At 30.8% G+C, this 16,057-nt stretch overlaps 1 long non-coding RNA gene across 1 annotated transcript; it reads right to left on the bottom strand.

Annotated features, from left to right (window-relative positions):
* Positions 1 to 329: 329 nt before the first annotated feature.
* On the bottom strand, positions 330 to 2,102 carry LOC105853075 (uncharacterized). The gene is made up of 2 exons (XR_003470537.2): positions 694 to 2,102; positions 330 to 602 (listed from the first exon to the last, which is right to left on the bottom strand). It is a non-coding gene; the product is annotated as an uncharacterized lncRNA (long non-coding RNA).
* Between the last annotated feature and the right edge of the window lie 13,955 nt (positions 2,103 to 16,057).

Genomic DNA, 16,057 nt, shown 5'->3' with positions numbered 1-16,057 from the left:
ATATTCAAAATTACACTGTATTATACTTTCAAGTGCTAAAATGATGATTAAAACTACTTCACAATAAAAATTGCTATTATTTTTCCGTCGAAAAAAACATAACTATTGATTATGTAAAATTGATTTTTAATTAAAAGTGACTTGAAGTTAAAACAATTTATGTTGCTTGTAAAAGTGAGTTGAGTGATAAATCCAAAGCTAAAAATCAACTCTAAAGGAGACAATCAATTCTACTCAATGACAACCAAATATGTCAAGAGGAAGTAAAATGGCCACTTAAAACAATTCTACTCATGTTAACATATTTATTTTAATTATTAAGAGTATATTAACACAGGAAGGAAAATAAACATAACAATGTCATGGAAACTGAAGTTTATACAAATTAAGGTCAAGATTAAAACAATAGGCCAAATGAAACAATATTGTAACACTACAAAGAAAGGAAATAATCTGACATCCTAGAACTTCAAAGTTGCACATCAATCTAGACATATTGTGAACCAGAGGAAGTAAAATGGCCACTTGATGTAAGTAGAGGAAGCACTGGACATGTGTTGAATAGAGATCTCTTGGTTTCAATTATATACTATTGCCTTATCCTAACAAGTGTTGAAAAGAAATACTCAATCATAGAATTTGGAGTTATGATCTAGAAAGGCTTGTGGTGGAATATACTGCATGTATGCTTACATCTCTTGAATGTAGGCCGATTTCAACATCGAGCACACAAACGACACTTGGAGGTTGAGAAGGACAGGGACATGCCACCGACATCGCAATAAAATGTGTGATCCATTATGCAGATATAAATTGTTACCAGAAGGGGGCATGACAGAACATAAACAATATCAAGATAAAAGAAAAAGAGGACTAATTTTAAGAGATTGATTGATTCTAGAATGAGAGTCATAAACAATTGAATCACATAAATTTCTCACCTTTTTCCACATAGAAGAGATGCAGTAATTAAGATACTACTTACATGTTCATTTCTAGAATGATTGTCCAAATATGAAGTAGATTAGATTGACCAATTGTTGTTGCCAAAGTTGTTCCTGCTCATGAGCAATGGGTGTGGTACCTGCAAAGACTCCAACGATCAAGTTAGTAATAGATTCAAAATAGTTTTGGCAAAGAAAAGAACATACCTTAGATAGTGAATGAGAGGGTATTAGAACATGTTGGTAGTGAGTACTCAAATATTCGAATAGTTACAAGAGTGGCATTGACATAACATAAACAATATTAAGATAAAAAGATAAAGAGGACTAACTTTAGGAGACTTATTATAGATTTTAGAATAAGAATCATAAACAATTGAAACAGATAAATTGTTACCTAACACATATCCGTCTATAGAAGTATCATCATTCATCATAGATTCATAATATAAAATAGGTACTTTCTTTAGCATAAAAATCAAGATCGAAGGCATATTTTATATTTTGGCATAAAAACGTATATAAATCTATACACTTAGATTCTTACCAAATATAAATTGAAAGGAATAAAGGAACAGAGAATCATACCAAGTTACCAACCAACACAAGAATCATACTCACGCAAGCAATGAATGACTATCGCAGTGACATCAAAATGCGCATTTTTCTTTCTCTCTCAGAATTCAATGCTTCTTGGCTGTACTCAGGCCTTAGAATAATTTCCTGAACCATTTCGGTAATATCATCTAAAGAGTGCTGAATAAACCTTGCCATAGACTGTTGGGGTTTCTCTTTCGGTGCCGACGGAAGTGACGGAGTGGCCACCGTATGAGAGAGTGATGAAATCGGAGTACCTGGCGGGGAATCCATCACGGACAGAAAAACCTAAAAAAAGAATCAAAGAACCACAAAATAGCCACATAGACAAACCAAAGAGTAAAACTAAAAAAAGTAACAATGAGAAAAGTGAGAGGGAGAGGGAGAACGAGAGATTGTAAAGTAGAGCTTGACAAAGAAGAAGAGAGCGAGATCGAGGGAGAGAGAGAGAGCTTTCGTTCCGATCGTTAGTGCGTAAACAACAACGTTGTTCTTGTGTTGATTGAGAACAGAACTGATCAATATAAATATAGATAGTTATTCGCGGATTAAGGCGGTGGTATTACAATCGTCTCTTTTTTTTTCTAGTTAAAGCGTATTCCAATCGTCTCTTTTTTTGGTTTTTTTTCTATTCTACCACTAAAATAAAATTAAATATCATTTTCTAATTATGTATACTATCATTATTTTCTCATTATGCATCATACTACCAATATTATTTTAGTTAAAATATTTTTCACGTGTTTTTTAAAAGCTATCATCTCTGAGAGGATGCGAACTCGATGATGGTTATTTAAGCCTTTTAAATTTGTGTAGAGTAAAAGAAAGAGAAAATGTAAAGAATGACACACACAACTTTTATACTAGTTCACCCAATGAAGGCTACGTCCAGTCGTCACACACTTGTGATATTTCACTAATGATCAAATTGATCAACCTCTAACAGATGTTACTTACACTTTGTGTATTCTATAGCCTCACTAAGCTTACAATCTTGTTTCTTACAAGTTCCAAACTATTTCCAAGTGTAACTCACGTGGAAATTACAAAGAGATATGAATATGATTGTTTCTCTTTTCTTAAATACTTTCTAAAAAGATATTTCAAAGATCTAGTGTAGGATTATAGAAAGTATGAAGAGATGATGGATATTTCTCTTAATAGCTTTAAGATACCTGATATTTTTATGCAATGTTGTTGTATCATTAATGATGAAGGGCTTGTTGCCTTATACATAAGTCTTGTGATGATCCTTCCATGTGCCAAGCTCTTTATGACCGTTGGGAAAATAATTCAAAAACTCCAAAGTCTTTCATCATATTTAGAGAACTGCCATCCAACTGTCCTTGGACAGACTTAGTCCATCCCCGAGCAGGAGGATCACCCTCCTTGGAACTTGGCCTTGAGCTGTCCTTTTCTTTTCTCATTCTTCAAGACATGTAAGGCTATAGCTTTGACTGTCGGCTACAATCATTATGAACTTTGAAGTGCTAGGTCATTTTCAACTTTTGAGAGCGATGTTGACAATAGAGAACCATCCTTAAGCACGTGGGTCAGATTTCCTTTCTTCAAGACATGTGAAGGCTTCTATTTTTGGCTTGTTTGTTGTTGCATTTCTGAAGATTGACTCTATATTGTTTTCAATCATACAAGAATGATATATAGGTCTACTTTTAGCCTTTGCATATGATATGATGGGTTGCTTTCAACAGTGTTGGGTTGCTTTCCAAGATATTGACCATAAACCCATCCTAGTATAATCCCTCCTCGTACCTATTCTTTTGCCATCTGACTTCTTTACTTCAAAAGCTTTATTTTGCCTTTACTTTAATGAATAAAAGAATTTGTTTTGGTGAGGATCAGTATTTTGCAGATTTGAAGCTTTATCCTCTTACGAGGTCATCCTCTCGAATTCCAATTCTCCAGATTTGAATCAGATTTTTCTCTTTTTTGTCTTAATGATATGAATTCACTCAAAAGCACAGATTAGTCATTAACCACAATCATAATCTTTTAAATAATTTTGTTATCATTAAAACCATTTGAGAGAGATTTTGTCTCAACAATCTCCCTCTTTTTTATGATGACACAATTATTTAGATTATGATTTTAAATATAAAAAAATTATGAGATAAAATGTTTATGCTCCCCCTAAATCATAAGAGTAACTTTTTTAAATTTTTCAAAAAAATTACTCCCCTTGAACATATGCCAAAGTTTTGAAACATGAATTTGAACCATAAAGAGACTTCATATTAATGAGGCTGATATTTCAAAATGGTCGATGTGGACGGAGAAAAAGTCATCAGAGGAGGACGAGGTTGAAGGACAGTGAGGATTGGTTGAAGAGGTTGATGTGGCAAGACATGAGGATGACTTCCTGGGGTTTATAAGATGGTTGGTTATCCACTCCAAGAAGAGGATAAATAATCAGAGTTTTTGAGTGATTTGATCAAAGAATTTGAAGGAATTTTGTAGCCATTGAAAAATAGAGGGAATAGTTATTAGGAGTTAATAAAGGTTTGTAATCAGATTCCATGTCATATGCCTTGAGCTGCCACTGTCCAAGTACCAAGGCTTTCTTTTGTTGATCAGAGGATGAACCTGTGTTAGAGGTTAAAAGTAACTTGGGTACCCATATAACATTGGGTCCCTGTTGATTAGTTTTTCCTCTTGTGAGGATTTTCCTTTTGTGATAACAAACAGGATCATGGTGCTCGTGTTTACCACAAAATGAACTTACTTTCTTTATGTTGTCAGCTTTCTTCTTAGCATGACAGTTTTTGAAAGTATGTCCAAGTTTTTTCCAAAACGTACATTTTGGCCTATCCTCTTGTTTTTAGGCAGGAAAAAATTTTCGTATAATTTTTGTTTTTGAGAACTTTTAAATCCAATACCAGCTTTGTCAAAGATTCCAGATTGAGATCCCATAATCTTTTGAAATGTTTCAGTAGATTTAACAAAGTTGATAATGTCATTTTTTAGTTCTTCAACTTCTACTTTCAAGATTTCCTTTTCTGTGTCCTCTTCTGGAGGATGACTTTTGACTTTCTTTTTATTTAAAAAAGTTTGTTGCTCAGATAATTTCTCATTTCACACGTAGGACATAGTTCTAAGATGATTACCTTTTCAGTATCTGATTTTTCCATGAGACAAAGGTTGACCTATTCTTCCTTCTATTTCTCAGAGGATGACTCATCACTATCATCCCAAGTAATCATCATAGATTTATTTTTGAAGGGAAATCTTTTTGAGTTTCTTTTGTTTAGAGGACTCGGTTTTGTAGTGTCCCATATTGTTGCATCCAAAACAAGTTATCTAACTATTGTCAGTTTTTTCTTTTTGACGATATCTTTTATCCTATCCTCTTCTATTTATCATCCTCTGAATTCTTCTGGAAATCAGAGCGAGTTCATCCTCATCCTCAGATAGAGGATACTCTGAGCTTTCCTTTTTTATGACATCTTCAGTCTTCTTGGAGGATGAACTTTCTATTTGGCTAGATTTTATAGGAGTTCCTAAATCGAAAAAGTATTAAATATATGTATACATTTCTCATATATTAATTTCCTTAATCACAACCAAAATCAAACTTTGGAAAATAGCAACTCAACAACTAATACAACAACAATGATTCAAAATTATATTCAAATGTCAAAATCACAATACAACAGTGAAAGTGAATCTGGTTGGACTAATTAATTGAACCACTCTTCTTTTTTATAAAATCAGTATTGTTCAACAATACACTATTAGCTAGGTATAAAGTGTTGTCAAATAGCCGCTATTGCAGCACAATAGCAATGTAGCATAGTAGAATTTGAACTAACCATTTTGCTCCACATTGAATCATAAAAACTTGAACCAGCACAAAAAACTAACAGCAAAATAATAATATCATGTATAACACATTCTCAATGAATAATAAAAACTTGAAAGAGAACAAAAACCTAACATCAATCTGAAATCAATAAATGAAATTATAATAATTTGATAGTCTTTTCATTATTTTTCAACCACATTTAACCATATTTGAAAAATTAAAAATATAGGTAAGTGAACTAGAATCAAAATTGTTAAGTAAGAAACAAGAATTACTAGAAAATTATAGAAATTTAAAATTGAAAGAGTTGAGAAAGGAACAAACCTTAAAATGTAAATGGCAATGATGCAGTGTGACTAATGTACAAGGTTACAAGATTAAAGTAAATAAAATCACACAAAAATTTATCCTAATTAACCCTTAACTTTGAGCTACGTCCCATCCTCACGCCCTATGAGATTTTTACTATTTAGCTGAAAACTTGATATAAATACATTCTCTTAAAACAATATTGGGATCTGCAACAAGAGTTAACCCACAAAACAGAAAAACAAGCAATTGTAGATAAAAAATAAAAAGGAGAGCGTTCTGCATTTTCTGCTGAAAACAGACAACGTTTTGGACAGAACTGAAAAAACCAGAAAACGTAGAACGTTTTGGACAGAACTGAAAAAACCAGAAAACGTAGAACGTTTTGGGTTTTTCTGCTGAAAATAGAGAATGTTCTGAAACAGTTTTCACATTAAAATTAAAGAAGGATAAGGAAAGAATAACACAAAAAATTTACGTGTTCGGTCTCACAGGCAAGCAAGCAAGATTAATCCACTATTGTTAATTGAACTCTACAAGATTAAAGCCTTCTCAATTTATGAACCATCAATACTAGCCTTTCTATTAATATTTCTTTCTCTCATTTTAATCATCTCTCTATGATATTCTATGATGAGTTGCATATGCCTCTCTTAGTTTCCAGCTCTTACTACTACAACAACAACATTACAACTGCTACAATATTACAACTTTACTTATAGTATACACAAGCAAATTAACTATAAACACCTATCATAACTAACCTTGCCAAATGTAGTTATAAAAACCACTAAAGCTTAACTAACTTTAGTTAGATGATTTGAGGCACATATTCACAATTCTCCACCTTGACTCAATATCAGAATAGTTCAATCATTGATCTTGCTACCATTGCTTCATCTGTACTCTTTTTTGAAGCCAACTATGTCCAAACAATGCTTGAACTTAGCTTGTGAAAGTGATTTGGTGAATGCATCAGCTGAGTTGTCCTTAATTGCAATCTTCTCAAGTGAAACTTGCTTTGAAACGATCACATCTGTTATGAAGTGATACTTAATATCAATAGGTTTAGACTTATTATGATACACTTGATGCTTGGATAAGTGTATAGCAATTTGACTATCACAATAAATTGAAACACAATTCTGATTCATTCCTAGTTCACCAATAAGTCCTTTCATCCATAAAGCTTCTTTAACACCTTCAGTAAGCGCAATGAATTCAACTTGAGTTGTAGAAAGTGCTACCACCGACTGCGTAATTGCTCTCCAACTTACAACAGTCCCATATAGAGTGAAAACATAACTTCAAATTGATTTTCTAGTGTCCATGTTTCCAGCATAATCCGAGTCCACATATCATTTGATTGGTTAATTGTCATGATGATTCTTTTTGAATTTTAAACCTACTGTCAGTGAGCCATTTAAGTACCACATAATCCACTTGAGTGCTGACCAATGCAATCCAATAAATGAAAAAGTAATATAAATAATAAAAATAAAACATTGAAAAAATGATTATAAAATATTTTAAAAAATCAAAGTACATTTAATAGAAAAAAAATACCTCAAAATTAATATCGTTGAGTAAATATATCAAAACAAATAAGGTGTCACTCCTATTTTGCATATACTAGCAACTTAATTTTATTTTGTTAACGACCTCCTCCTATATCTATTATTATTATTATTATTATTATTATTATTATTATTATTATTATTATTATTATTATTATTATTATTATTATTATTATTATTATTATTATTATTCAGTTTTATCTTTTAATTCATTAGGAAATTTTTCTCAAAATTATATTGACCTATTAATTGGTGTTATTGTTCCTTGATAAATGTTGAATCCTAAAAATCTAATATTATCCTGAAATAATTTCATTTTCTTGGATGACACCACTAATCCATTTTCTTTAATAATGTTAAAGAAACAAAATGTGACATTAAAGGTAGCTGAATTATTAAGGAGAAATGATGAATTAGAATTATTGAAAAAGCGCTTTTAGAGATCAATTGTTCGGTTATTAAATGGAAAAAATTGGTCAATAAATATAATAGCGGTCAATAAATATAATAGCGATCAATAAATATAATAGCGATCGATTTAGTAAGCACTCTTTCATTCCATAAATATTTGAGCTCATCTATCTTGCTCTTTGGATTATGTGGTCCAGGAATAATCAAAGTGAGAAATGTGTAGGGAGTTGTCATGCATAGTTCTGGAGGAAGATTGTAAGGAGTGACAATTATCTGTCAACATGAATAAGGTTAGGTAGTATGACTAAATGGGGTAAAACCATCGGTATACATTCCTCGGTTCAACAACAAAGTAAGGATAAATTTGATCAAAGTGTTTCCAAGTCTCTCCACCTGATGGATGACACATCACTCCTGATTCTCGTCTATTTTCATAATGTTATCTCATATGTGGAGCTGAGCTCATCGAAGCATTTAATCTCTTAAGTTTGGGAATTAGCGGTAAATATTGCATTATTTTCATAGGTACCTCTTTGAATTCATGCCTACCAATCTTTTTTTTTTCTCATAACGAGGTGCATTACAAAACTTGCCTTCTTTTAATTGTTTACATTCATCAGTGTAGAATAACATACAACCATTTACACAACAATCTATTTTTTCCACAGTGAGACCAAGTTTTGAAAGATTTTGTGTCCTTCATAAGTGTCACTATTTGATTAAAAGATTGTTGACAAATATTTTCCTCTAATTTAATTGCCAACAATCTAACAACAAAAGACACTTCAGTGTTATCGTTGCATCCCGGTCACAATGGCTTTTGAGCTGCATTTAGTAAATCATAAAACTTTTGATCATCTATATTTGAAGAATCCTTTAATTCTTCATCATAATGCATTTGATACTGTGGTCCAATAACATCATAAACCATGCTCTCAAATTTATTAAAATGATTGTTATGTCGCTCTTGTGCATATTTTTCCTTTTAATTTCTACATGCAACTCTGGATCACTTTCTCCATGAGATGTCCAATACTAATAGTCAGGTTTAAACTACTTCCTTAAAATATAAATGTTAACAACTTCAAAGTCTAAGAAATCAATATTTTTGCAAACAGAACAACGACATCTAATTTCTATATTTCATATGTTTGGTTGTTGGATTACAAATGACACAAATTCGTTTAACCATTTTAGTAATGCATTAGTATATCCTTTTCTACTAGGATTTAGCTTGTTATTATTATTATTATTATTAATATTATTATTATGATTACTTATTATTATTATTATTATTATTATTATTATTATTATTATTATTATTATTATTATTGAGTTTTGTCTCTTAATTTATTAGGAAATTTTTCTCCAAATTCTATTGACCTACTAATTGGTGTTATTGTTCCTTGATAAATGTTGAATCCTAAAAATCTAATATTATCCTGAAATAATTTCATTTTGTTGGTTGACACCACTTATCCATTTTCTTTAATAATATTAAAGAAACAAAATGTGATATTAAAGGTAGCTGAGTTATTAAGGAGGCATGATGATTTTGAATTATTGAAAAATAAAAATGACATTAAAGGCATCTGAATTATTAAGAAGACAAGATATGACAACACCTTGTTATCATTAAAGATTCCCCGACTGATGGTCACTTTTGACTAAAGTAATGAATGATTAGGTTACTTTTGAAAATGACAATGTATTATTAGCTTTTACTGTTTCACTATTTGCTTTATTGAAAGTTATCTAAAAAATTTAGGGGTATTATTGTAATTTGAGACCCATCCTTCCATTATAAAAGGAAGTGGTCATTTATTATGTAAGGCATTCGCAAAAGTATTGAAAAGTTTGTCAGTCGTTTCCTTGCAATTCCCTCATTCTCTGAAAGAAATAATTGTAAGTTTTAATCATGAACAAATTTATGAACTTTCCTTACTTTCAATTAGTTTTTCAAACTGTTTTCTTATTAACAACTAAATTAGATATATTTCTTGACGATTTACCATTATTTTCACATAACTCTTTATGTATTATGTTTTGCTTTATTGAATTATGGTATACTTATGTTTATCATGGTCTTACATCATCTTCAATATGGTATCAGAGCCTTGTAAGAGGACTCTGAGGAATTAGATTATATTTCTTGTATTTTAAACTTAAGTTTTTAAAAATCTTAATTATCAAAACGTTGGTCAACTGTGGTTGATTCTGTTGGTAAGCCGTAATTCCCAAGAGAAAGGTAGGGTGTTCCCAGAATAGATATATCAGTGGTCCCGTGAGAAGAGAAAGATTTTGAAACCTTAAGTTTAAACAATAGAAATATGGCCCAATTCCTTAGAACCTTGAGCGAACTAGGATCCTGAAGAAGAGATAAAACCATGATACTTTCTACTTCATTATCTATAGAAGAATTAGATAATAAAAATGACCATGACAATTATCAAAACAAAGAGTTACAAATAGCAGAAATAGAAAATAAATTACAAAATTGGAATATGTCTGACATTAAATATAAAGAAATATATAAAACTAGTACGTTTTACAAATTTAGATCTCAGGAAATTAGCCATACATTAGAATCTTCCAAATCAATAGTTGAACATCGTGAAACTATTAATTTATTAAATGAAGAAATAATTGATGAGCATATCAAACAAGGATTTCGTTATATTCACTTAGGATTAATACAAGTTGCTATTAAACCATTACATAAGTTAGGACTAAATACTCCCATATTATTAGTGCTACGTGATAATAGAATTAAAAGATTTAATGAATCCAATATTTATATATTAGAATCAAATTTAAATGATGGTCCTGTTTATTTTATTTGTTATCCAAATTACTCTATGAACTTAGAAAACAGTTTTACTAAAAGGTCTTTAGTTATTAATATTCAATGTATGGATGATTTGTTTTATGAAGGAGTAGCTAATATCGATATATGTTACAAAATTAAATATAACGTTTCAAATATAAATTATAATTTTAAAGCATTAAGAAATATACCTAGAAATGAAACTGTAATTGTTGAAGCAAATCTAAAACATTCTAATATTACAACCCCTAAAAAACTAAAGGTTTTTGACATTATTGCTAAACTACCAAAAGAATGAGTATTAAAAGAAATTATGCCAACACCTAGAATAGAATCTAGAAAACCTAGACAGTTTATTTTAGAAGAGGATGGTAGTATAAGAATTAGAATGAATCGAAGTCAGTCTTTTATAACTGATAAGTCATTAAAATATTTATCTGAAACAAGCTCTAGAAAATCAGTAGATTCAAGATCTACCATTAATATTAACTTAACATAAGTGGATTTCGTACCCTCAATACCTCAACCATTATATGAGCCTTGTCCAGATTGTCAAGAATTAGAGTCACCAGAGATGTCACCAACAACATCTCAGGTATAAGGAGTTGTTAGAATATTAGAAAATATCTTATAATATCTTTTATATTATATTAGAGTATCTTGAGTTATTTTCTATGATCAACTTATAATCATAGAGAATCTTAGAATATCTCTCATTATTATGATTTATTCCTGATTAGGATTGAGTCTATGTTTCTCTATAAATAGAGATTAATATTGAGTCTTTTGTAATCAAGTCAGCATTAAGCTATTATCAATGATTTTCAAACCCTTATTATTTTCTCTCCTCCTTTTCTCTAAATTCCCACAACTTCAACATGGTATCTAGACCCGATTTCGGTCCTCCTTGAACGATCTTGCCTCTATTCCGCTGTTGAGTTCCCAATAGTTAGGGAATATAATCATAGTTTCTCTTTTTCAACATTTTGACATGTTTCACTCGTTTTCCATTCAATTCGCTACTGTCGCCGCTGCCACTAATTTTGGTAAATTTGCTTGCGAGTAGATCTGTTGCCGCCGCCGTCTGCTGCCTATCGTTGCTGATGTCCCGTCTTCTACTGCTGCCATCTGCCGTTGCTGCTGGAAACGTTTTCCAACACAACCACTTCCATTGTGTGCGGAATCTCCCAATCTACCCAACTCAGATTTTCTTTAAGGTCAAAAGTTGCTCCACACGAGCTCAAACGCGCCTGTCCGCTTTCTTGCATAATGTTTCATTCATCTAGATTGAGTTTTCCTTCCTAGTTTCAGATCTATTTTAAGTTTTTTTTTTCTTTCGAACCACATGCATACAACTTGGCAATTTGTCCTAGATACACTGACCCCATCTTTGTCCCAGATGTACTGGCCTTGCCTTTCTCTACTTGAAGCATGCCTCTCTCTCCTTGAAAAAAATTCAAGTTTAAATATTTTGAGTCTCTGATATTATTGGTATGAAGCTTCCAAATGCAGTTTTTTAGAAGGACGGACCTTGCGTTGTTCAACTGCTTGCCATGAATTTCTCTCATGTTATAGATCATTCCAGCTATCTATCTAGGCTGTATTTATAGCAATTGTCTTCGACTTCACCTGCATCCTTGAGTTGCCTTTCCATCTTTTTTTTATTATTTTGCGGAGCAAAACATTGTTATCTTGTAGCAAGTTAAAGCTTAGTCAGCTTTAGCTTGAGGGAGAGTGTTAGAATATTAGAAAATATCTTACAATATCTTTTATATTATATTAGAGTATCTTGAGCTATTTTCTATGATCAACTTATAATCATAGAGAATCTTAGAATATCTCTCATTATTATGATTTATTCTTGATTTAGGATTGAGTCTATGTTTCTCTATAAATAGAGATTAATATTGAGTCTTTTGTAATCAAGTCAACATTAAGCTATTATCAATAATATTCAAGCCTTTATTCACTACGCCAAAAATGACATTTTATAGCGCTTATTAAATACAAGCGTTGTTGTATGATATTTTAAAAATAATGGAGGATACAACAGCGCTTTTTTGACAAGCGCTGTAAAAGACTTTGATTTCACATAATTAAAGGACCTATTAGAGCGCTTTTTGGAAAAGCGCTGTAAAAAGGTTTTTAAAAAAAAATAAGGAGGTCTTTTACAGCGCTTTTGGACAAGCGCTTTAAAATGTCTGTAAAAGGGCGCTGTAATAGACTTTCAAAAAATAAAATAAGGAGGTCTTTTACAGCGCTCTTTAAAAAAGCACTGTAATAGGCTTTTAAAAGTAAAATAAAGAGGTCTTTTACAGCGCTCTTTAAAAAAAGCGCTGTAATAGGCTTTTAAAAAATAAAATAAGAAGGTATTTTACAGCGCTTTTTAAAAAGAGCGCTGTAATAGGCTTTTAAAAAGTAAAATAAGGAGGTCTTTTACAGCGCTCTTTAAAAAAAGCGCTGTAATAGGCTTTTAAAAAATAAAATAAGAAGGTCTTTTACAGCGCTTTTTAAAAAAAGCGCTGTAATAGGCTTTTAAAAAATAAAATAAGAAGGTCTTTTACAGCGCTTTTTAAAAAAAGCGCTGTAATAGGCTTTTAAAAAATAAAATAAGAAGGTCTTTTACAGCGCTTTTTAAAAAAAGCGCTGTAATAGGCTTTTAAAAAATAAAATAAGAAGGTCTTTTACAGCGCTTTTTAAAAAAAGCGCTGTAATAGGCTTTTAAAAAATAAAATAAGAAGGTCTTTTACAGCGCTTTTTAAAAAAAGCGCTGTAATAGGCTTTTAAAAAATAAAATAAGAAGGTCTTTTACAGCGCTTTTTAAAAAAAGCGCTGTAATAGGCTTTTAAAAAATAAAATAAGAAGGTCTTTTACAGCGCTTTTTAAAAAAAGCGCTGTAATAGGCTTTTAAAAAATAAAATAAGAAGGTCTTTTACAGCGCTTTTTAAAAAAAGCGCTGTAATAGGCTTCGCTGTTTCTTCTTAAACGAAACCGTAACCTTATGAACTCTACGTATTTCTTCGCACTCTTCAGGTATTGTATTCATTTATTCATTTATTTCTTATATATATATATATAATGTGTCTGTTAATGCTAATAATCACATTTATTTGATAGTGTTTTACAAGTTTTCCGAGCTCAAATGGGTGCTACAGTGTCGAAGCAAAAATCAAATAAATCACATGGATTCTAATAAAGGTTTGAAATGTATGGCTTTAAAATTTCATTAACAATCAATCCACAAATATTTATTGACTTATATGTTTTATTTTATAGTGCTCTCGTCAAACTAACAACATAGACTGCGGATACTGTATATTACGATTTATGAAGGAGATTGTTGTTATAATCCCAGAAAGAGATCTAATTGAAATAAAGGAATGCATATTACAGCGCTTTTTTTAAAAAGCGCCGTAAAACTAATACAACAAGCAGCACGTTTTTAGAAGAGATTTACAACGCTTTTTATTTATTTTAAAGAGCGCTGTTGTATCTTTTTACAGCGCTGGATACTACAGCGCTTAATTTTTTGAAAAAGCGCTGTAATGGCTTAAAAAAAACGCTGTAAAATACCATTTTTCGCGTAGTGATTATTTTCTCTCATCGTTTTCTCTAAATTCCCACAACTTCAACAGGAGTAAATTAATTAGAAGAAGAATTTGAAATAGACAAAGTCTAGTTAACAGAAGATTTCGAAGCAGATTATAATACAGATAAAAGAAAATGGTATTTTGATACTTTCTCAAAAGAAATAACAAGTGATTATAGAGAAAAATATTATGCGTACCTTAAAGAAATAAGATTAAATATTTATTTCTTTAACTGGTTTGAAAATTACTGTTTAGAAAATAATATAGAAAACCCTTTTATTAGAAATAATCACATAAATGTTAATACTAAAATAAGTAATAAATGGAAGATTGTAGATGATAAAATAATAGAATCTATACATCCTCCATTAGAAACAATAAAAATAGAAAAGAATGGAATTATATTTGAAGCTTCACCCTTTAAAACAATTAAGCATCCAAATCATGAAAATAAAGAAATAGGAAGAGTCCAAACTCAATTAAACTTTAGTAATCAAATATTATATACTATGGCTGAACAATTAGATAGAGTAGAATTACAAGTGAGTAAAAACCACCCCAGTACGCATAGTGAAATAAATTCATATAAGGATTACAAACTAGATCCAAAAAGCCCTATTTATAAATTAATAAATGGACCTGAAAAAGAATTAAAAGAAGCAAAATTAAAAAATAACTCTGATGAATTAAAAAGGTTGACAATCACAAATAATTCTCAAGTCAATGTATTATCACAAGACCCCAATGAGTTAGAAATTAACAAAATTAAAAATATGAAAAATATTGGTTATCAAGGTAAAACTAGAAATTATTACCCTAGACTTAGCTATCCAGACTTACAATTTGAAGAAAGTTACTACATGACCTCCGTAACCTATAGTGGAGATTCTATTATTGAATGGAACATAGATGGACATAGTGAACAAAACATATTAAATATTATTCAGGCCATGACTATGGCAGCCACCGCCTTTAAAACATCAGGGAAAAATACTGATAAAAAGGCAGCGTTATTATTAATCACTGGACTCACTGGTCAATTAAAAGGATGGTGGGATAATATAGTTACTGAATAAGAAAAAACTATGATATTAACAACAATTAAAGTAGATAATAATGGAATACCAATAGAAGAAGACTCAGTAAATACCCTATTATATGCTATCACGAAAGTGTTTGTAAGAGACCCATTACAATAACAAGAAAGGGGTGTTGAACAATTAGTTACTCTTCATTGCCCTTCCATGTCTTATTATAGATGGTATAAAGACATGTTTATGTCAAAATTATATATAAGACCAGGTGGAAATGTAGATTATTGGAAAGAGAGATTTTTAGCAGGATTACCTAAATTATTTAGTAAAAAAGTTAAAATGAATATTAAATCAAAATTTAATGGAATAATTGTTGGACTTTAGTCCTTTGAATCCTAATTTTGACATAATTAACAAACATACAATGTTCATACATCATATGATAAATCTAACATTTCAATTGAGCAAGATTTCAGGAACACCAATTCAATCCTACACACTTGGAACAAATTGCTTGGAACACAAGAAATCAACAAAAGTTGATTATTCACTGAGTAAATCGATTGGGAAATTGATTTCATAACAAGGGTGTAAGGAAAAGTAAATGTTTGTGATTGTATAATCGATTGGGCAATCGACTGACTATATTAGAAATGAAAATTGAACAAGTCAGTGGCAACCTGGTTTACAGGTTAATCGATTGACAAATCGATTGTACATATCACAAAATGTAAACTGATTGAAACTAATCAACTGGCAAATCGATTGGGAAGTCACAGGGCATTAGGAAATCGATTGGCAAATCGATTGCTTAAAATGAAATTTCAAAAGTAACTTCACCTGTGACAAACACAATCGATTAGACAATCTATTGTGTGAATTTCAATCAAGTTAAGTTTGGTTGCAATCGATTGGGAAATCGATTGAACTAAACATCTGGTAAGA

This window comes from Cicer arietinum, chromosome 2, assembly GCF_000331145.2.
Source record: "Cicer arietinum cultivar CDC Frontier isolate Library 1 chromosome 2, Cicar.CDCFrontier_v2.0, whole genome shotgun sequence".
Classification (NCBI taxonomy): Eukaryota; Viridiplantae; Streptophyta; class Magnoliopsida; order Fabales; family Fabaceae; genus Cicer; species Cicer arietinum.
The sequence above is the reverse complement of the archived record's forward strand: the minus strand, read 5'-3'. Positions and strand labels throughout refer to the sequence as shown.